The sequence below is a fragment of the Ambystoma mexicanum genome, chromosome 8 (genome assembly GCF_040938575.1).
Source record: "Ambystoma mexicanum isolate Mex_15411 chromosome 8, UKY_AmexF1_1, whole genome shotgun sequence".
NCBI classification, from domain to species: domain Eukaryota; kingdom Metazoa; phylum Chordata; class Amphibia; order Caudata; family Ambystomatidae; genus Ambystoma; species Ambystoma mexicanum.
The window spans coordinates 458,939,567-458,961,083 of NC_090929.1; positions in this window are offsets into that span (position 1 = coordinate 458,939,567).

Genomic DNA, 21,517 nt, shown 5'->3' on the forward strand with positions numbered 1-21,517 from the left:
GGTCTGAAGCGATGTATTGTGGGAGCGACGCTGCGGCCTTCAAAATGAAGGACTCCCACATATCGGTGTCCACCTGCCCCCCACTGCACAAGACCTCCTGAAAGGCTCTCCAAATCTTTTTTTCTTTATAGTAATTTCGAAGCTCAAGCATTTAGTACTGGAGTTAGATTGAGTATACGGTTGGCAAGCTATTCTTTCCCCTATGAATCCTGTGTGCTTAATGCATAACCAAAAGGAGATGTCTGGACGGTTTTAATGATAATGATGTGTTATTTAAATAGCGCCTATATCCAAATCAATCATAACCACTGACACAGCTTTGGGCAACCCAGCAGACCATCGTTTTTCAGCCTGCCAAGCCATTACAGAAGGGGAAAGACCATTTGCAAAACAGACTTGTTCCCAGCCTAAAAGGGGCAGCCCAACCCGAACTGTTAGGTCACATCTCTTGTGCACGAGACCACAAGCATCCCCAGACATGTTTCAGCCTCTTTGGGTGTCACCAGTGAGTAGCAGCTTGGGTCTGTAGGCCCAGCAGGCTCGGAACCCATGTCTGGGCATGCCCGTCCCACTCGGGTGGAGGCCGGCCCTTTGGGGGTGGAACCAAGCCTTATTTGGACATGATCTGTCCCCTTTCTGTAATGGGTTGGCAGGTGAAGACCGATGGTCTGGAGGGTTGCCCAGAGCAATTGCCTAACAGCCATTTCCTCTATGTTTTGGTTGCATTGCATGACATACTAATTAAACTTTTGCTAGTTTTAGGTACAATCTCAGCATGCAGGCTCGGACTAGCCTATAGGGCAACAGGGCAATGCCCGAACCAAAAACACAAAATGCTAGTGTGGACCAGTATTTTTGGTCCACTTTTTTGCCCAAGGTGGGCCAGTTTGAGGAGTTACTTCACTATGCGGCTAGTAGTTTTGACCAGTTTTGCTGAATAAATATCTATTTTTTTTCTCCAAATTATCTGTATTGGTTTTTAACATTTTAATATACAAATACGGAACATATAACAAGACATAACAATTCATTCTCCTTCATAATGCAATCCCTGTCTATTCCACAATAACTTTCCAAATTCATAAACTGATCAAATATTCCTAAAACTCATTATTCAATGAAAATTAGCGGAGGGCTGAATAAATATCTTTAGTACCCGCCGAGAGTCAAGCAGAATGAAACACGCATTCTGATTGGTTCTCGCCGGGTCCTTACCCGGCCGAGAATCCTTTGATTCTCGGCCGGGATTCCAGCCGCCTTGTCCTCGGCGGGGGGCGTGGCAGCCCCTCAGCCAATGAGGAGGCTCAAAGCGGGGCCATCCCCGCTCCGAGCCTCCCCACGACTGGGAGGCTGCCTTCGTCCCCCGCCGGGGACTCAGGTAAGCTTTTTTTGGGTTTTTTTGTTGGTTTTTTTCCCTTCCCTCCCTCCTCCCTGCCCTCCCCACCCCACTTACCTGCTTGCTACTGCATCCAAGACGCACAATTAACATCACATTTTATCAAAACACTCCCCCTTGAGTACTATTCAAGCAGTCTGTCACAAAAGAAATGAATTGCTATTTGCAACTGTGGGCCACTTTTTGATTGGTGCCCGAGACAATGTCATGCCCCAGCCCGACCCTGTCAGCATGTACCATGCTAGAGAATGCAAGGGAGAGGGGCACTACAAGTGTAACAAACATTCCTGTGAATTTCCAAATGACCCCAGGGTGGTGAGTTTCAATGTTTAAGTGCGATTTATGTGCACCAGGGTATAGTGTCCAGGCCTATGGAGACTCACTACAACACAGACACCACCAAGCCTGTTGTCGCCAACAGGTAACCCTGTTGCACTCAATGTGGACGGATGTCTGACTAAAAAATGTGTATATCCAAGTTTGTAGTTCAACAAGACTACACTTAATTTACAAACCTCTCTAGTGTACATTTCATAAAGACATCATTCTCATTGTTAAAGTAGACTGACATGTACTGTTGATGGGTTCATACACCCTCGATCAACACAAATCAAAGATGTAAAATCACAATTAGAAACACAAATTCACTTGTGTTCATAGAACTTTTCACACATCCAGAGAAGGTAACAACCAATTCTCCTCAGCATTAAACAAACATAGAAATAATATAATTTGTTTGCACAACATTCTTGTTTGTTACAACCAATCAACTCAATTTGGATGATAAGTTTGCCAACGCGTTTCGGATTTCAAATCCATCATCATGTACCATGCTGCAATGTCAATTTGCATATTAATTGTCCCCATCTTTCTCCTACTAAGCTAACTTTTGGAAAACTACAAAGTGGATGGATTTTCTCTCAGTGGTTCATAAGACGGGTATCTCTCCAGTTGCCAATTGGTACCTCACTCTCAGAAGGCAGAGATGCGGCCTGGCAACCTGTCCCAAAGGCAAAGTCATTGGGCTCCTTCCTGGAGATACAGAGAAGTTGCATGCCCCTAATCCCCTTAGGGGTGGTCCTAGACCACCCAAGACCACCATGTTGTTAGTACCAGAATTTTGCATCTTGCTAGATGCCAATTCCTTTCGTCAAACGTGATGGTGACAGACGTCATTACCACATGAGGCGCCACCTGGGCTGACTGAGTCTATCTGTCTATGCCTGCCCTGGGCATGTAATTTCACTGGATTACGGAGATATAAACGAATCCGAAATGTTTGAAGGAGAAAAAAACAAAAGTTATTTTACCGAGAATAACTTTTGGTTTTCTCTCCCCCAAACATTTCAGACTATCCTCTTGCCCCCTGCCCCCTTACTTACCTATGGGTGGCACACCTCCTTGTGTGCCACTGTCTCCCGGATCCCACAGCGATGCCAGTTCCCTTCACTTGCGTGTATGGGAACCAGAGCCGCAGGGTCCTCTTTTATTTAGTTATTTATTTATTTATTTATTTAACTTTATTGATATGAGAGCGAGACATTACAGTGAGCAAGGGTGAGGGGGACACCCCTGCAGCCCTCGCTGCCCTTGTTCACTGTAATGCAAACGAATGGGAGACAGTCGACATTTTCGGCCGTATGTTTCGCATGTCCACAATTCGGTCAAATCTCCCATTTGTTTTTTTTTCTCGATTATATGTACGGATTCCCCCCTTGTGGCCATCATGGAGTTTATTGCATGGTGGAAATGCATATTTAGATCGGCAGCCTTAGTGTTGTTACTCAAGATCTCAAAGTAAGTTTGGAGGCCTCATGAGTGCATCACTGAGCATTTGTGCATGGCAGTAGGAGTTTACCACCCCCTATGAAAACCTTCAGTGGCAGAAGACTGCACACCATGGCCATATTTCATGATTGGATGTGTTACAATGAGATGGCTTACATCAATCGGAGAAAGACACAGCAATGTTCATGTTTGTTTATTTGTTTGTTTTATTATTTATATTGCGCACCAGACCGAGAGGTATTCGGGCGCAAAAGCATAAAGAGGGTTGTTAAGCTTAAGTTACACAGTGGACAGGAAGAGTACAACTGAGGTTACAATGCTGTATGTATGATAAAACAGGTAGAACGAGCAGGTAAATACAATAGGTAACATGAAAGTATGGGGCACATAAATATAGCACATAAACATAGCAAACCGGTAAGGTCTCGTATATACAATAGATCCTAGGGTGATGCAGGTTGGGTGGGGTCAGACGTCATGTTCCTTTAGCCGGTGAATGAGACTCAATCTAAATTTTAAGTAGGGTATGTGGACAATAGTGGCATTCATGTGACAACTCAGTCTAAGGCCAGAGGGCGAGCCACCAGTTGCCCTCTTCGCCCAGTAGTGGAGTTAAGGACCAACTCTCTTTTTCAGAGGGCAGTTCAATGCAGGGCTGAGAGCCCCAGTTGTCCCTTCTATCGGACTGGGGTTTTGGGATTCCCGCCTCACTCGAATTTGACTTCACGCACAGCTGTATTTTTAATTGTTCTTTTAAAACGTGCTTAATACCAGCGAGTGATTTCTAAGCGCGGGATCGGGATTTGAACCTGTGTTGCACTGCGTTGTTTTGCTTCCAAGGCGAACACATTGCCCCTGAGCTATACTTTCCTGAGGAAACTTTTTTCCCAAGCCCATCCCTCCAATGGCGGCCTGAGACTATCGATCCGAGCAGGGCCAGGCACTGGTCGAGGCGTCTCGGAAGACGCTAGCGACTGCAGCATGACAACAGTCAGTGGTGCAGTCAGTTGCAGCTCAAGGGGCTCGACAATGTCCTTTCAGGCGGACGCTGGTTGATGCTTGTCGATGCACTACTCTAGCTTCTTCACTGGGCTCATGTCATCCTTTAAGGCGGATGGCCCAAAGCTGAGAAGAGTGTTGCAGGCAGATGCCTGGTCATGGATTTGGTTCAGAGACTCACTGGCACTTCCCACCTAGGAAGCTTGATTGCAGATCCTAGCAGGGCACGCTGTGTGCTAGTGGGGTTCCAGTTCTGGAGCAGCTGGAGAGTCCTCTGCATTCAGTATCTCCTTCTGTTCACCGGGAGATGTTAAGGAGAGGGATCTTGCTTCACTCTCGGAGGTCCTGGCATTGCTTCACTGGCGGAAGATGTAAGGCAGACTGTACCTTCAGCCATGGTCCAATGCTGAGTTCTTCTTCCTACTCCTTGTAAAGCCTTTAGATGATCTGCCCAAAAGAGGGGCTCATCCCTCTTTTAAAGCCAAATGGGCCACAGTGATTGGTGTAGGCTAAGCCTACATTAATGAACCAATCCCGGGTCCCCAACAACAATCTCCTGCATGCATGAGGTCATAACCAGAGTGCTTTGCAACAGAAAAGGCAAAGGGGTGAAAACATGTAATACTAAGTCTCACCCATCTACATGTCTGTTGTGGATCAATAGGTCTCTTTGGTTAATTGAACTTTCTGTAGTGCCTGATTAAAGCAGCAGGTCTCCCTCGAATCTTTGGCGAGACCAGACGTTTGGTCTCTGAGAAACCACATACTCGTACCTTCTGAATGGGGACGCCCAAGTGGGGATGATTACCTTAAATACATAGTTCCAGGCATGGCAGGTCACTGCCCTTGATACTGAGAGGCAGGAGCTGGCTTCAGGTCACACAGTGCATATCAAAGGTTGTCAGGGTTTTCCTGTCCTTAGTTAGTCCTGCGACCAGGCTTCATATGGCCTGTTTGAACTAACTGTAATTAGTATGCAAGGCAGCTACCTGCGCTAACAAAGGAAAGGGTGGATCCATGGAGCCTTTGTTAGTTAATTAGGCTGACCATTGCAGGAGGAAGGTTGATGTACCTTTGGCAGTCATCTTCCAACTAAATTTGAAAGGGGGGATGGCGCCTGTAGGCTGTGTCCACCCAGAGTACATGGGTCTATGTGTATGTCGTGCGTTACGCATAGGAAAATGTGTGTGGATTAGCCCCACACATTTTCCTGAGGTTGATCTACCATCATTCATTTTCATTAAAAAAATGTAAAAGCCCAGGTGAGCGCACACCCACCGTGCGGATAATCAAATTCCTCATATGCCTACCAGCCTCAACATGTGAACCACCACCCTACTGTGAGGGTCTGATTCATCATCAAGGTGAATGTACTGGCTGAGGCCACCTGCATTTCTATGCTGGGTACCTGGCATGTGCTCAATGCCCATATCTAATCCCTGTAGGGATATGGTGCAACACAAAAGCTTAGGGTTCCCCCCTTGCATGGACATTAACCATCGAAGAGGCTGGTGGTCTGTCTGCATAGTAAAGTGTGACCCAAAGATGTAGGGTTTTAGCTTCTTTACAGCCCACACGACCGTGTAATCCTCTTTTTCAATGACAGCCCAGCTCCTTTCCCTGCTAACACTGCTCCAATACTAAAATCACAGGCGTCTTTCTGGATAATGAACTCCTGACCATAGTCTGGCACTTTCAGAACTGGGGCCCTGCACAATCCACCCTTTAAATCCTGAAAAGAGGTTTGACAGGTGGGAGCCCAAGTTATCTTCTTGGATGTTACATCATTCAGGCAATGGTCTCATACCCTTTGATGAATGATCAGTAGTATCCCGTTGAGACCTAGAAAGGCTCTCACCTGCATCTGTTTTGTAGAGAGGCCCCAATCCTTCACAGCCTATACCTTCACTTTAACAGGTTGTTTCTTACCTCCACCGACAAGGTGGCCTAGGTAAGTCACGGTGCCCTGCGCTATCTGGCACTTTGTGATCGTGATAGTCAACCTGCATTCTGCAGCACCTGACGCACTTGTTTCAGGTGGGATAAGTGATCCTCCAAGGTGTGACGGAAGCCAGCAATGTCATCTAAATGGGCGACACTGACGTTTTCCAGACCAGTCAAAACCTTGTTAACCATCCGCTAAAACATGGGAGGGTCATTCTTCAATCCAAAGGGAATCACAGTGAACTGATAATGTCATTCTGGGGTGAGAATGCTGACCTCTCTCTCACTCCATCTGTCAAGCCAACCAGCCAATACCCTGCCGTGAGGTCAAAGGTACTCATGTACTTGGCATCCCCAAGCTTGTCAAGGAGCTCATCTGCCCGAGTAATGGGTGAGCATCTGTCTTCATGACAGAATGGAGCTCCTTGAAGTTTACACAAAAGCGGACTTCATTCCTCCCACTACTGGTCATTTTAGGGACCAATACCACTGGGCTAGCAGAGGGGCGGTGGGATGGCTCTATCACTCCTATGCACAGCATCTTGGAAACATCCTCCTTGATAGTGTCCCTGACCTTATCGGACCTCAGAGGAATCCTACTCTTCACTGGCTTACTTTCTCTAGACTCCACATCATGGGTGCACCAATCTGTGTGACTTGGAGTCAGTGAAAACAGACAAGCAAACTGTCCCAGTAAAAGGCAAAAGTCTGTCAGTTGCTGTTCTGACAGGTACATTGCAAGGTTGACACCTTCAACTGACCCACTGTGGCTTCAGTGTGCAGGAGGCCTGGGAGGGGACCAGGCTCCTCCTCCGTCTCTCCATCAGTCACCAATGCCATGACCAAGTAATCCCGGCTAAAATGGGGTTTTAGCCAGGTGACGTGAAAGACCTGCACATCTGTTTAGGTCCTTTTACGTCAATGAGGTAATTCATCTCACTGACTTTTTCCAGCACACAGTAAGGCCCAGTCCTCTTGTCCTGAAGGACACTGGGTTTGACAGGCTCCATAATCTACACCCAGTGGCCTGGAGAATAGACTGTCACTGAGGCCCTCTGTTCATGCCAGTGCTTTATCAGCTCCTGACTGCCCTTTAGGTTTTTCATTGACTGGTCCATGTACATTGCCATTCTAGACCAAAGGCCAAGTACATAGTCCACCACATCTCATGTAGGGGAAGAGGGGTTTCCCTCCCATCCCTCTTTCACTAGACTGACAGGACCTTGTACAGGGTGTCCAAACAAAAGCTCAAAGGGGCTAAAAGCCACTCCGTTCTGTGGCACCTGTAGGTGAACAGAAGGCATGGTAGGAGAATATCCCATTTTTTCCTCAGGTGCTCTTCCAAGCCACCTATCATGCCTTTCAGGGTCTTGTTGAACCGCTCAACAAGCCCATTTGTTTGTGGATGGAAGGATGTGGAGAACCGGTAGGTGACTCGACACTCTTCCTACATAGCCTTCATATATGCTGATATGAAGTTGGATGCCCTGTCAGAACTGACTTCCTTGGGGAATCCAAAATGGGAGACTATCCCAATCAGAGTCTCCATAACCACAGAGGCTTGTTTGAGGATCCAAAGGACACACAATATCCATGCCTCTTCTCTCGAAAGACCGCTCAACCATGGGTAGTAGAATTAAGTGAGCATTTGTGGCACCACCTGAGTTGCCAGAAGCTTGACAAGTCGAGACAGGACCGGACAAATTCCTTAAACTTTATGAGGAACTGCGGCCAGTAAAAGTGCGCAGACAACCAGTCAGATGTCTTAGTCACTCCCAAGTGATCTGCTAAAGGAATTTGGTGAGCCAAATACAAAAATGACTTTCTGTGGCATTGGGGAATCAACAACCTTCTGGTGCCATCGTCCTCAGAGTCTTTTGGCTCATTGTACAGGAGTCCATCCTCCCAGTACACTTTGAACAGTCCAGGGACTTCTCCCTTAGCCTGCTCCTCCACCTGCTTCCACAGACCCACCATAGTGGGACACTCTTTCTGGGTTGTGAAGAAGTCAGTCTGATCTAGGCCGCAGCTGATGCAAACTCATCCAGCTTGGGCAGACCCTTCAGATCTGCGGCCACCTTGTCCTCCACCTCAGGTTCCTGCGCTACACCAGGCAACTCTGAAGTCACTGAGTCCCCTGCTACCAAAGTAGGGTCCTCAGTGGCTACTGGCCCCCTTCAGCAGGAGTAGGTGACTCAGCAGTCTGTGGAACTGGACTAGGGGCTACCAGCCATGCCGGTCCTTCGAACAAGCCCTCTGGAAGCACTCCGGGCCCTAAGGCTCTGACAGTGTTCAATCTGGCAATCTCTTTGGCCCTTGATCGGGTAGCCGCTGCGACTATCTCGGGATCAGGAAGATCATTACCAACAGACATGGGACAGGGATTGAGTCTTTCACCACTACATGGCGCTAGTTCATTTTACCTCTACAGCTGAACTCTACTATCGCCAAGGAGCACTTACTCTTTCCGTTTAAACCCACTGATTCTGCAATCAGGCCCATCAATATATTGGTCTGGCTGTACACACTGCCGGGTGACAGCAGTGATATTAGCCGCGGTGTCTCAGACCGCAAGAGTTTTGTGTCCATTGATATACACATGTTCTAAATAGAGTTGAGTATGTTTGGATCTCTGCTGGAGACCCGCTACCGTTCCCACTCAGTGTAATCAATCCACATTCGGCTGCTCCTTGGCCTAGTGGGAAGTCCTCCTCTAGGAGGCCCACACTAATGATGGCATCTTCCATGAGTCCAACATTCACCATGGCTTGCTTGGGTAAGCCCTTGCAAGCAGGATCTCCTATCCTATGGCCCAGCTCCTTACACACAAAACAACCTTTGGGTGGTGAGACCGCAGGTGTCCCAGTGTTAGGGGTGCCTGCGTTCTTCTTTTCAGTGTGTACAGCTGAACTAAGGTTTTGGGATTTCCCTTCATTCATTTGGGAATCTGACTTCAAAGAGGATTGGGTTGGACCTTTGTCCTTCCCATCTTTGTTTACTTTTTTGTCTGAAGATTTCTCTTCCAGTTTGGGTGTGCTCACCTGAGCCTTTTTCTAGACTCGAGAACTTACAAACCTGTTGGCAGCCTTTGAAAGCTCCATGGGGTCTGTGATAGTCATTTCTTTCTGAGCTCTCTGAAGCTCTTGAGATACTGGTCTGGGGTTTTACAGGACTTCCTGAAGGGGGCTGCATTCATGTTTTCATAAACGGGCCTTTCCTCAGCAGTTAACTGAAGAACTGCATCAGCCCCTGGTGTTGGTAAGCGACTCATCACTGCTGCACCCCACAGTACTTAATCGACCTCCTGTAGCTGAAAAGCAAGCTTGAGTGCTTCAAACCAGTTCAAAATATCCTTCCCCACTTCATAAGCCTTCCCCACTTCTAAGTCTTTTGGGATGTGCCGCTGGGGCTTATCCCAGGCACTCCGGTTTGAGCCATTGCTGCTGCTTTCGCTAGAGGTTGATCTTTTGGCCTCCTTCTTCTCTATGAGCGCCAGCTTGCGCAGTCTTATGTTGACATTATCCCGTTGTTTTTGTTCCTCTAGCACTAGCCTCCTCTCCTGGAACAGGAGCTTTCTAGCAGCTACCTCGTTAACAGCCGGAACAATTACTGGGCCAATTAGAGACTGTGCTCAGGCCTGGGACGTGCAGGATACCGCACTAACCCCTGACCTCAAAGACACTCGAGTGTTGAGAAACCACACTTGCCCCACTGTGGGATGGTTGGCAAGAAACCCTGCTCATTCTGTCTTCCTCGTCATCTTTCACTTCCCCCTCCGGAGGGTAGTTTCCATTTGGGTACATGGGGCCTAGCCTGTCCCCTGGGGTTTCCACCCCAACCACCCTCGCTTCTACCCAAGCTTGAAGACTGGTCAGCAACTCAGGTTTATTAACGTTAGTGCTGTAGAGACGTCCCCTCTATTGACAAAAGACGGGCAGGACATCCTTCGTCATGCCTTTTACAGTCTCCATGTCAAGAGCTATGATTACTACAAATACCTAGCATTGTCTAAATATTGCCTGCAACAGTACTTTTATCTTTGGGTGACCAAGCTGTGCACAAGGCTCCAACTAGATCCAACCGCTTGCCACCAATGATAAAAAGGGACTGTCCAGTCAAGGTCGTATACAAACATCGACTTCATTATTATTCAACAGACAGTTCTAGCACACTACAAAATACAACCCACTCTGTAAAGGAATGCAGAGGACAGACAGTTTCAAGAAGGAAAAGGGAAGCACTCTGGATACTGACAGGAGCGTAGTTGGTAAAGTAATTAATCACAATAGTTCAAGGATACTTGGTTTCAGCACAAAGGGAGCAATGGGTCACAAAATGTCACTTGGGGCCTTCGGAGAAGGGCCAAGGGGACAGAACCACAATGTACCTTGTGCTTGTAGAAGTTCTTGGTGCTCCACAGTGTAGAGTCGGTTACAGGGCGCTTTGCAGCTTCTGCAACAGAGTTCAAGACAGGAGACAGCTGCGGGTACCAGACAGCAGGCAGTTCAGCAAGTGATGCTGGACGATGTTTTGTTTGTTTGTTTATTTGTTATAGCGCGGAACCAAACCCGCAAGGGTAACTGGGTGCAAAGCAGTACAAGGTTACTTGAGGACTTAGTTACAGGAAGCAAACAATTTATACAGTACACAATTAGAGCAAAGGTAAGTATACAAAGAGCAGAAAAAAATGCAGATGTTTAGTTGATCAGATGTCATTCATCTGGTTACGGATGTCATATGTCATACAGATATCATTACAGATGTCTAGTATCTATATGGTGGGAGGTGGGAGGTCAAACTAAATGTCATTGGCGCGAATCCAGGTGAGGACTTTCCGCCTGAAGCCGAAGTAAGGTTGGTCCATTCTAAGATCCAGAGGGAGTTTGTTCCAGGTTTGCGCAGCTATGACTGGGAAACTAGAGCCGCCAGCTGTACTCTTTTTGAATCTAGGCATCACTAAGGTGAAGGCCTTGGTCAATCTGGTAGGACGGTTTGAAGTTCTCTTGTGGATTCTGTTTGCCAGGTAGGGAGGGGCTATGTTGTTAAGACATTAGGATGTAAGGGAGAGTATTTTGAGGGCGATCCTGTCTTTGATTTTTAGCCAGTGGATATTTTTCCTAATGGCGGAGATATGAACTCTGTTGGGAATATTTAGAGCTACTCTGATAGCGTTATTTTGGAGAGTTTGTAGTTTGTCAAGGATATACTTGTTAGAGCCTGCATAGAGGGCATTGCAGTAATCTAGCTTGGATATGATGAGGGCATTGGCTAATGTAATGCAGCTAGTTTCAGTTAGAAATGGTCTGCATGCTCGGATTAATTTACAAGTATATGCAGTGGAAGATGCTAGAGAATTCGTTTGTTTTTTGAAGGTAAGCGCTGAGTCAAGATAAACCCGAGAGTTTTGACGGCAGGCATCACTTTAATGACGTTATTGTCGATGTTGAATGAGGCATAGTTAGGGTCAAGTTTTTTGATGGTCGATGCTGAGCCAAGGATCAGTAGCTCAGTCTTGTCCTCGTTCAGGCAGAGGCCGTGTGATGCCATCCAAGCCTGAATGAGGAGATATATCTTATTTACTAAGGCCGTGTCTTCCAAGAAGTTACCCGAAAGGGGGATTCGAATCTGAGTGTCATCTGCATAGTTAGTGTAGACAACACCCAGTCTGTCCAACTTGTCAAACAAGGGCTTAGTAAAGATGTTATACATCGTCGGAGAAACACATGATCCTTGGGGAACACTGCATGAAACTTGTATGGGATCAGCGGCTGCTAAGGGGGAGAAGACTCTCATTGTCCGGTTTGCAAGGAAGGATTGTACCCAGGTTATGGCATCACTTGAGAAATGTGCGGCCGAGCTTAGATGATTGCATAAAACTGCATGATCTACCAAGTCGAAGGCCGCAGATAGGTCAAGGAGGAGTAGCATAGCTGATTTACCATTGTCCTTCAACTCGTCAATTTGGGTCTTGAGGTCAATCAGGGCTGTTTCAGTACCATGAAGAGGGCGGAAGCCAGATTGCCGTGAGCCTAGTAAATTGTTGGATTCTAGGTAGTCCTGAATTTGCAGGTATGCTACTCTGTCAATGATTTTAAGTAGGAATGGGACAGTGGTGATGGGTCTATAGTTAGTTGGTATTGCAGGGTCGAGAGTTTGTTTTTTTAGCAAGGGAAGTACCCAGGATTGTTTGAGGTTATTGGGTACTAGATTAGACTTAAAGGATGCATTAATAAGTTTTGAAATGAAGGGTGCTAGGTCTCGTGCTGCATCTTTTATGATTTGGGCCGGGCAGTTGTCTCCTTTGCAATTGGAGGGCTTTAGAGATAGTATGTTTTTTTCTGTCTCTAGTATGGATACTTTTCTAAAGCTAAATGGGTGAGGGGTGTTAGCTTGGTTAAGGAGGAGCTGAGGTTGCAGTATAGACTCTGTTTGCGAAGGCAAGGAGGCTTTTTTGTTAGCAATTTTAGTTTGGAGCAGGCTAATTTTACCCGCCAGGGCATTTTGTATATTGGTGCACCAAGGCTTATTTTTAGGAATGTTGTCAGGTGGGGTTATGGGTGATTCCATTTCGCGGAGGATGGAGAATAGCTCCTTAGTGTCTGATTTGGCTTTGGAGATTCTGTCATTGAAGGTGTTTCTTTTGGTGTTTATGATTTCCTTTTTATACTGTTTGGTAATGGTGGCTAATTTCGTTTTGTTCTCCTCAGTGGGTGAGTGTTGCCAGATAGACTGCAACTTTCTTTTTTGGATTCTAAGGTCTTTCAGGTGTGGCGTGGACCAGTTATTAAGGTGACAGAGTTGTTTGCATTTGCGTAGCTTAGTGGGGGCAATCAAGTCAAGTGCCTTGATCATTGTACTGTTGTAGGCTTCCACCAGCGACGAGGGGTCTGTGATATTGTCTAAGTTATTGAGAGTAGGGAGGAGATGGGGTAGGAGTAGTTCTGCTGTGATGTCTTTTTTACTTCTCGTAGGGAGTGGCGGGGCCATGAGTATGGGTTTAGGTCGGATAAGGTCTAGTGAGGTGTTGAATGCAATTAAGTAGTGGTCAGTCCAGGATTGAGGTATTATATTAGTAATGGTAATGTTACAGTTCCGATCAGCAACCCAGTCTAGGGTTCTACCTTTGTTATGAGTAGGGGAGGATACTTTTTGAGTTAGGGCGTAGTCATTCAGAAGTGAGGCGACAGATAAGGCATGTTTGTCGTTACCATCATTAAAGCCCAAGTTAAAGTCTCCCAGTAGTAGTATTTGAGCGTGGTCTTTAGTGTTGTTAGTTACGATACTAGTTAGGTCATCTTCAAAGGTTCCTAATGGTCCAGGTGGTCTGTAGATGACATGCAAGGTGAGAGTCCGGTTACAAGAGAGGTGCATTTTGGCAGTAAGGAGTTCAAAAGATGGGAGTATCAGGGTAGTAGCTAATTTAAAAGGTAAGGTAGATTTGTGAATGATAGCTAGGCCGCCACCTTTAGAGTTGGGTCTATCCACTCTTAGTAGTTGGTAGCCGTCAGGTATAGCTAGCATGATGGCAGGTCCGGCCGCCTCATGGAGCCAGGTTTCGGTTATGACTAATAGGTCTAAATTTTCATTAGTTAGGGTGTCCGAGATCTCAGTAGCATGGGCTACCATGGATCTTGCATTAATCAGAGATCCAGTTATTGATAAGGTACTGTTTGGTTGAGTCAAGGGAGGTTGTTTATTTTTGGTATAGGCATCTCTTTGTGACAGTGGCTGGTCGGTAGTTATGGGAACGGGATGTAGAGTGGTAGATTTGGGATTTTGTGAATGTTTATTTGCTGGATCGATGTAACCACTGTGATTGTGGTAGGAGGATGGTTCATGAAGACAGGATAGTCTTGCCCTCAGTCTCATGTTTCTATCCTTGGCTGGGTATGAGGCCGTGGAAGCATGTGCCATGATGGTAAGGAGGCTCAGGGCAGAGTGTAAAAGTTGGTAACGGGTGATTTTCATTATGATTATAGGCAGGGAGAGCCGAACACAGATTAGGGCATAAATCGGGCAGGTCAAATACGACCATATGGCATAACACAAATTAAGACACAAATCGGCAAAGGTCTAAATACGTCCCTAGGGTATAGCATAGATTAAGGTACACATCAGGGCAAGGCTCTAAATATGACCAAAGGGCATAACACTGATTGAGGCACAGCTCAGGCAAGGTCTAAATGCGACCAAGGGGCATAACACAGATTAAGGCACAAGTCAGGCGAGGTTTAAATGCGAGCATAGGCCATAACACAGATTAAGGCACAGTTCAGGCAAGGTCTAAATGCGACCATAGGGCATAACACAGATTAAGGCACAAGTCAGGCAAGGTATAATAGTAGTCCTAGTGTAGTACATAGTAGGTGTGGCAGTGTTTGAGTCCGGAGTGAGTCAAATTGTCTAAATTGGGTAGCACCACGGTTTGGGTAGGGCACTTAAGCCAGCAGAAACGCGAGGTAAAGGTGGTGACTAAATTTGACTTGTAACAAATGGCACAGGGGTTAGCTACACATTAATGTTTTAGGATACGTTCAAATGGCAAGTATACTACAAATGTCATCATTAGGTTAGTGGGGCTGAGATGCGATACGAGTGACTCAAAGAAAGTATAATGCGTGACTAGCTGGGTGTAGGAGACACTTACCCAGATGATTGAGGCAATGTGGTAGGAATCGGGCAACGTTTCTGGCCCCTGGCTCCTCCGGCTCACGACAGGCTCAGGACAGACACGAGCCTTTGTGCCTAAGCCTTCGTGCTGTGAGCCGGCGTGCGCCTTGCCGGCGCTTGATTGGTGCACAAATGTGCGCTGTAGCCCAATCCGAACAGCGGATGGTGCCAGAAGGGGAGTTAGGTAGGGAAATCCTTTTAGGTGCGGTGGGCGGCCATCTTGGAAGGTGGTAGGCCTCGTGGTGCCTTATGGTGTCGTGGGGCGAACCAAGAGGTGAAGAGGGCAATGGGCAAAATAAAGGACACAAATGCCGGCGCTTTCACTCTGGAGGCTTCGTGTTAAGCAAACTAGGAATTTGCTCGATTTTCAGGCGCCGCTGGTAGCCGTTGCAGCATCTGCTGCAAAGTAGCCTGCAGGCTTACCGATCAGCTACAGACTGGCCTACATGGCGGCTTAGGGTCAGAAATCGTCTCAGTGCTGATGGAAGGACTGAAGCACTGGTCGAGGTCGTCTCCTGTGGTGTGAGCAACTGCGGCATAACAACAGTCAGCGGTGCAGTCGGTTGCAGCTCGAGAGGCTTGACTGACTGAAAAATATCCTTTATGACTGACGTCGGTAGATGCTTGTCGATGCACTCCTCCTAGCTACTTCACTGGGCTTGTGTCGTCCTTTAAGGCGGATGGCCCAAAGCTGAGGAGAGTGTTGCAGGCAGCTGCATTGTCCTTAGTTTGGTTCACAGACTATCTGGCACTTCCCAACTAGGAAGCTTGTTGACCAGTACCCAGCAAGCTGTCTGCTGGCTGGGTACCGGTTCTGGAGCTGCTGGAGGGTCTACTGGATTCAGTATCTCCCTCAGTTCCCTGGGAGATTTTAAGCGGAGGGATGTTGCTTACCTCTTGGAGTTCCTGGACTTCCTTCACTGGCAGAAGATGTAAGGCAGACTCCAATGCTGTAACCAGGGTCCAATGCTGAGTTCTTCTTGCTACTCCTTGCAAAGTATTCAGATGATCTGCCCAAAAGAGGGGCTCAACCCTCTTTTAAAGCCAAATGGGCCACCATGATTGGTGTAGACTAAGCTTACCTTAATGAACCAATCCTGGGTCCCCACCAACAATCTCCTGTATGCATGAAGTAATAACCAGAGTGCTTTGCAACAGAAAAGGTAAAGGGGAGAAAACATGTAATACTAAGTCCCAACCACCTTCCTGTTTGTTGTGGATCAAATGGTCTCTGTGGTTGATTCAGCTCGCTGTGGTTCCTGATTAAAGCATCAGGTCTCCCTTGAAGCTATGGCGAGACCAGAGTTTTGGTTGCTGCCAAATCACATACTCTTACCTTCTGAGTGGGGTCCCCCCCACATGGATGACTACTGTAAATACATAGTTACAGACATAACAGGTCACTGCCCTTGATACTGAGAGGCAGGAGCTGGCTTCAGGTTGCCACAGTGCATATCAAAGGTTGTTGGGGGTTTCCTGTCCTTTTTAGTCCTGCAACCAGGCCTCCCATGGGTGTGTTTAAATTAACTCTGATTAGTATGTGCGGCTGCCACCAGCAGCTAACAAAGGAAAGGGCGTATCAATGGAGGCTTTGTTAGTTAATTAGGCTGGCCATGGCAGAATGAAGGCTTTGCCTTCTCACTTGTGAGATGCCTTGATGTACTCCTGGCTGTCATATACCAACTAAATATGACAGGTGGGACGGTGCCTGTAGGCTGTGTCCACTCAGAGTACACAGGTCTATGTGTATGTCGTGGGGTGAGCATAGGAAAATGCGTGCAGATTAGCCCCACACGTTTTTCAGAAGTTGATCTACTATCATCCAATTTCATTTAAAATTTCAAAAAAGTCCAGGCCTGTGCACACCCACTGTGTGGATGGTCGAATTCCTCACACAGATGCTTGGCTTATATAGGGTGATTTGCCCTCTTCCTGGTTGTACCAGTTACATACATACGTAGGTTTTGTGTGTAGTGTTTGTTAGTGTCGTGGGGCAGCTGCTTCAAAGAGATACATATTTCTCCCCCATATGAGTATGATGAAGTAAGGGGTGACCGGGGCCAAAAGCAACCAAGACTTCAGAAACCTATATGCCAGAAAATCTCACGCAGATTTGATTTTACACTTCTTTATACGTATTCACTGATCAGCGATGGTTTTCCGATTCCCACTTCTGGGGGCCGTCGTCTGATTTGTAAATCATTTTACCAAATCTCTGGTAGAAAGAGGGAACAATAGCGGGAGAAAGTACCTGTGCTTTCTGTATGGGAGCAGGCTTTGGCTCGCACTCTTCTCGCAAAATGAAGAGCAGGCGTCATTAAATGAGAAAACCAGTGAACACAACTATGAAAACAATACGTTCAAGCTAAATACTCTAAAATAAATAAAAAATGAATACTTAAAAAACACCATAATAATAACTGGCTGTCATTCACACGCGTTTCTGCAACGGGCGTATCAGCCCACTAAGCTATTTTGAAGACGTATGTAAATATGCAGCAAAGGACTTTTGCTTGCACATTCAGAGAGTCTAATGCTCGAATGGGGGTCCAGCTTAAACGTCTCTCTCGATGGAGAAAGTTTGCACTAGAAAACAGAGAATGGGGTGCAAAGGGAAGCGTGAAGAACTGACGTTGCTAGGCAGTGACAGCAAGTAGCACTGGTGGGCATGTTCAACACTGCAATGGCACTGGGCAAACGTGCGAGAAGCAGGCAGCATAGTAAAGACCGGCCTCATTAGTGCACAATAGTTACCTTGTTTTGATATGGACAATTTGTGGTCGGGTCTCGAGCACTAAATTCTACAATGTTAAATTATTTAATGCCCCAGGAGGTGATTTACTTCCCAGTGTGCACTAGACATAAGAAGTATACTTTTGCTTATGTAATGGCTCGGCCGCGTAAGGAAGGCAGCCTACGGGATCAGACGTCTGACTGACAGCATTGCTGCTTTCTACCGTGGACACTAGATGTCGCTCTTTACTCACTATGGGACGATCTATATACTAACAACACACACACCTCAACGCCATCCACACAGAAGGAGGACCGACCTTACTTCCCCGTCCTATCATTAACTTTAACAGTCCCTGAGTTTATGGCTAGAGAAACGCACCTTAAACCCCCATAGGCTCAAAATCCAAGAGATCACCGTTTGTAAATGCGGGCAGATTCCGAGGCATCAACAAAATAGACGCAGGGCACGTTCACCATATCAAAGGGGCCATATAGTTCAGAAATGAAATATGTTTTTCATGACCGTCAATGTTTTATTTTCCAGACAAAAAAAATCCCATCTGGCTTATTTTCAACATTTTTCATTTGGGTTCAAATGCATTATTCATAGGTTACAATCCAACACGTTCCAAGTATAATCCTCCGAAAAAGCAGTCTGGCACGGCCTTAAAAAGAGAAACCGAAAAGAATCAGGGCGTAAATCCTAAAACAACAAAAAAGTGGGGGGAAACTGTGACGTATACAGTGGAAAGTGGTGTCCCTGAATGTGACCATATCCTAATGTGAAATATGCACATTTTATTACATTTGTCTTTCCCAACTGGAAAAATGTAACTGGACAAATAAGCATTTGCCAAGAGAACAGAGGCTCCTCCAACGTAACCGGTGAAGTGTAAAAGATGCGCGCCCTTTATGTTAAAGAATGCTTAACAAAACATGCCCTGTAGTACAGCAGAACGTCAATATGAGGCATTTTACAGATTTACAATAAAAGATCTGTGTGATCTTGTAGCTAAGTGTCTGGCCTCGCAGCGCTACCCGGGTTCAATTCCCGGTCACGGCACTGTTTAATTAAAGCGCTGAAAGATGATTCATTTCTGTTTAATTCCTTGAAAACGCACATGGGGACGGCGTCGGCCCTGTTGCATGTCACCCCTTCAGGAGGACATGGTACCTACCAGTTGTTGTGTCATGGGCACATGGGGTAACCATGTGACCATGTAAAAAAAAAAGTAACGAACCGCTTCCGGCTCGTCAGTCGATCCAGAACTGACTCCGGTGTCGTTTCTTCCAGGCACCATGCTGGTGCAACACCGCGTGCTGGAGGCCCAAGGACAGGGCCCAGCACGAGGACGGTGCCCCTGCCGGGCAACAACGCCCCCTTGTGTATCCTGGCCATGTGATCCTGGCTGGCTGGGCAACCCCGGCCTGGGTGCCCCCAGGCTGCTGTGAGCAAGGTGCCCCCAGCCCAGGTGGTTATATCCGGTGATCCGGAGAAAGCAGAGTGATGCCTGCTATGTCTTTGCTGCGTGAGCGCAGCACTGGCATCCTGGTCAGGTGACCGCGGCATCAGAAGTGGCCCGCTCCAGTGTTCTGGGTGTAGGCCCCTAACAATGGAAACGAGGGTGGTCTGGGCCCCGTGCGTGAAAACGTGCAGGCTGCTGGAAGCCTGTTCAGGAGGCAGCCGCAGCTGCGTGTTGAAGGAGCCGTATGTCAGGAGGTGGCTCTGTGGGTGGCCCAGGGCCCGTGCTGCACATGGGCCGCGTGGTGCCCGCAGGAAGGTGCGCGGCGTTGGCTGCTGGTGGAAGGAAAGGCGGCGGCGGTGGTCCCGTGTTGTGGATGGGCTGCTGGAGCGGCCCCGGCCGGGCTGCAAGGGAGGGGTGGCCACGAGTGATCAGGCCCGCCGTGTGGAGGGCAGTTGTAAGCTCCACACAGGGTGCGGATGGAGGGGTGCTCGCATGCCCCTCCGTGTGGCTGCAAGAAGAGAAAGTGGTGGCAATGTCGACTGCCGCCGTACAATGATCAGAAGCAGTGTCAGCCGCTGGCTAAGGGGTGTCTGATGCCGAACAAAGAAGAACTGCTGCCAGTTTCTCATGAGGCCTCCCAAAAGGGGGTGGGGGGGTGCCGAACAGCTGAGGTGGCCCGGTGGCTCCTGGCATCGGCCAAGCCTGAGGGTGTTGCTGTGGGAGAGCCACGGCCAGCCACCATCTTCAGGAGGGGGCCCCGGGTGCCCGCTGAAGAGAAGAGAGCCTGATGAGGAGCCCCGATGCGGAGCGGGCCCGATGCGGGGCGGGCCATCACCGCCAGGGCCCGCGATGAAAGGAAAATAGCTCAGTCTGGAGTGGTGATAAAACAAGGGGCATGGCCCCCTAAGACCTGGGCTGACCAGGTGGTGTCCACGATATTGCTCCGGAGCGGAGAGAGAAAAAAAAAAGTTAAAAAAAAGAATCGGTGAGGTGGCAAGGATCGGCCCCGAAATGTGGGGGCGTGGCCTCCCAACGCCTGGGCCTGGCAGTGACAGATCAAAGCACTTTGTCTGCAACATGAGGGGCAGGGCCCACAAACGATCCAGGCCTGCCAGGGTGAAAGGACTGACAAGAGAACAGGAGAGAAAACGTGTATGACAGGAGGTGCCCTACAGTTCCCAGGCCCGCAAGAAGACATAATAAGGGGCTGTGGCCGGTGGTGGAGAGGGGGCATGGCCATCAAGCACCTGGTGGCAGGGTGCAATGCTAATTTACCAAACTGCTCCGATATTGGGCCATGACCCCTGGAGGAACCCACAGATCCCAAGTCACACAGGGGTGCTGCAGGTGACCACCTCCATCATGCTGTAAGGGGTGGGGTGGGCATCAAAATGGACAGAAGAAGCTGCAGCGACCCACCCCATCTCATCAAGAAAAGGGGGTCAAAGAGAACGCTGAGCCCTGCAGCATGTCCTCCACCTGCCACCATCAGGGGGGTGCTGCCATCATCAAGTGGTGGGTGCAAGAGGGGTAGCCCCAAGCAGGCTGGCCGTGGGGCAGGGCGGTGGCCGTTCAGAGAAAGGAGTGGTTTGTCATCCCGCCACCAATACCCTGCAAAGGCGAGCCTACACCGGCCCCTGAACATTGCAGTCATCTGACCACCACCAGCATCCTGCCACAGGATTTGCCCACCAGCTACGGACTGGGCCGGTGTGGACCCTGGTGCTCCCAGGTGCGGCTTTACCGGCCCAGGAATTTGTGACGGCGGGGAGGTACCTCATCGGAGATCGGACTGGCACCCTGTGAACCCTGTGGTGGACATACAGGGGCGGGGAGTCGGTAGAACGAAATTGGTCCAGCCAAGTGTTGAGCGTAACTGTGGTTATGTGTTGGTGGGTTTTTTGAATTAAGGGCTGCTCAGGGGTGAATCCTAGTGATGTATCAGTGGGGCAAGGCCTACTCCCCCAGGTTAATAAAGGGTGCGGAAATTAGTAGGACTTAGAGTATTAGTATTAGTGTGTGTATTGTGCTCTGGTTTTCGGAGTTCACTTTGTTGTTATGAAAAAGGAGGAGTGTTGCATGTCACCCCTTCTGGGGGACATGGTAACTACCAGTTGTTGTGTCATGGGCACATGGGGTAACCATGTGGCCATGTAAATACAAAGTAACGAACCACTTCCGGCTCGTCAGTCGATCCAGAACTGACTCTGGTGTCATTTCTTCCAGGGACCATGCTGGTGCAACACCGCGTGCTGGAGGCCCAAGGACGGGGCCCAGCACGAGGATGGTGCCCCTGCCGGGCAACAACGCCCCCTTGTGTATCCTGGCCATGTGATCCTGGCTGGCTGGGCAACCCCGGCCTGGGTGCCCCCAGAGCCGGGGCTGCTGTGAGCTGGGTGCCCCCAGCCCAGGTGGTTATATCCGGTGATCCGGAGAAAGCAGGATGATCCCTGCTAAGTGTTCGCTGCGTGAGCACAGCACTGGCATCCTGGTCGGGTGACCCCGGCATCAGAAGTGG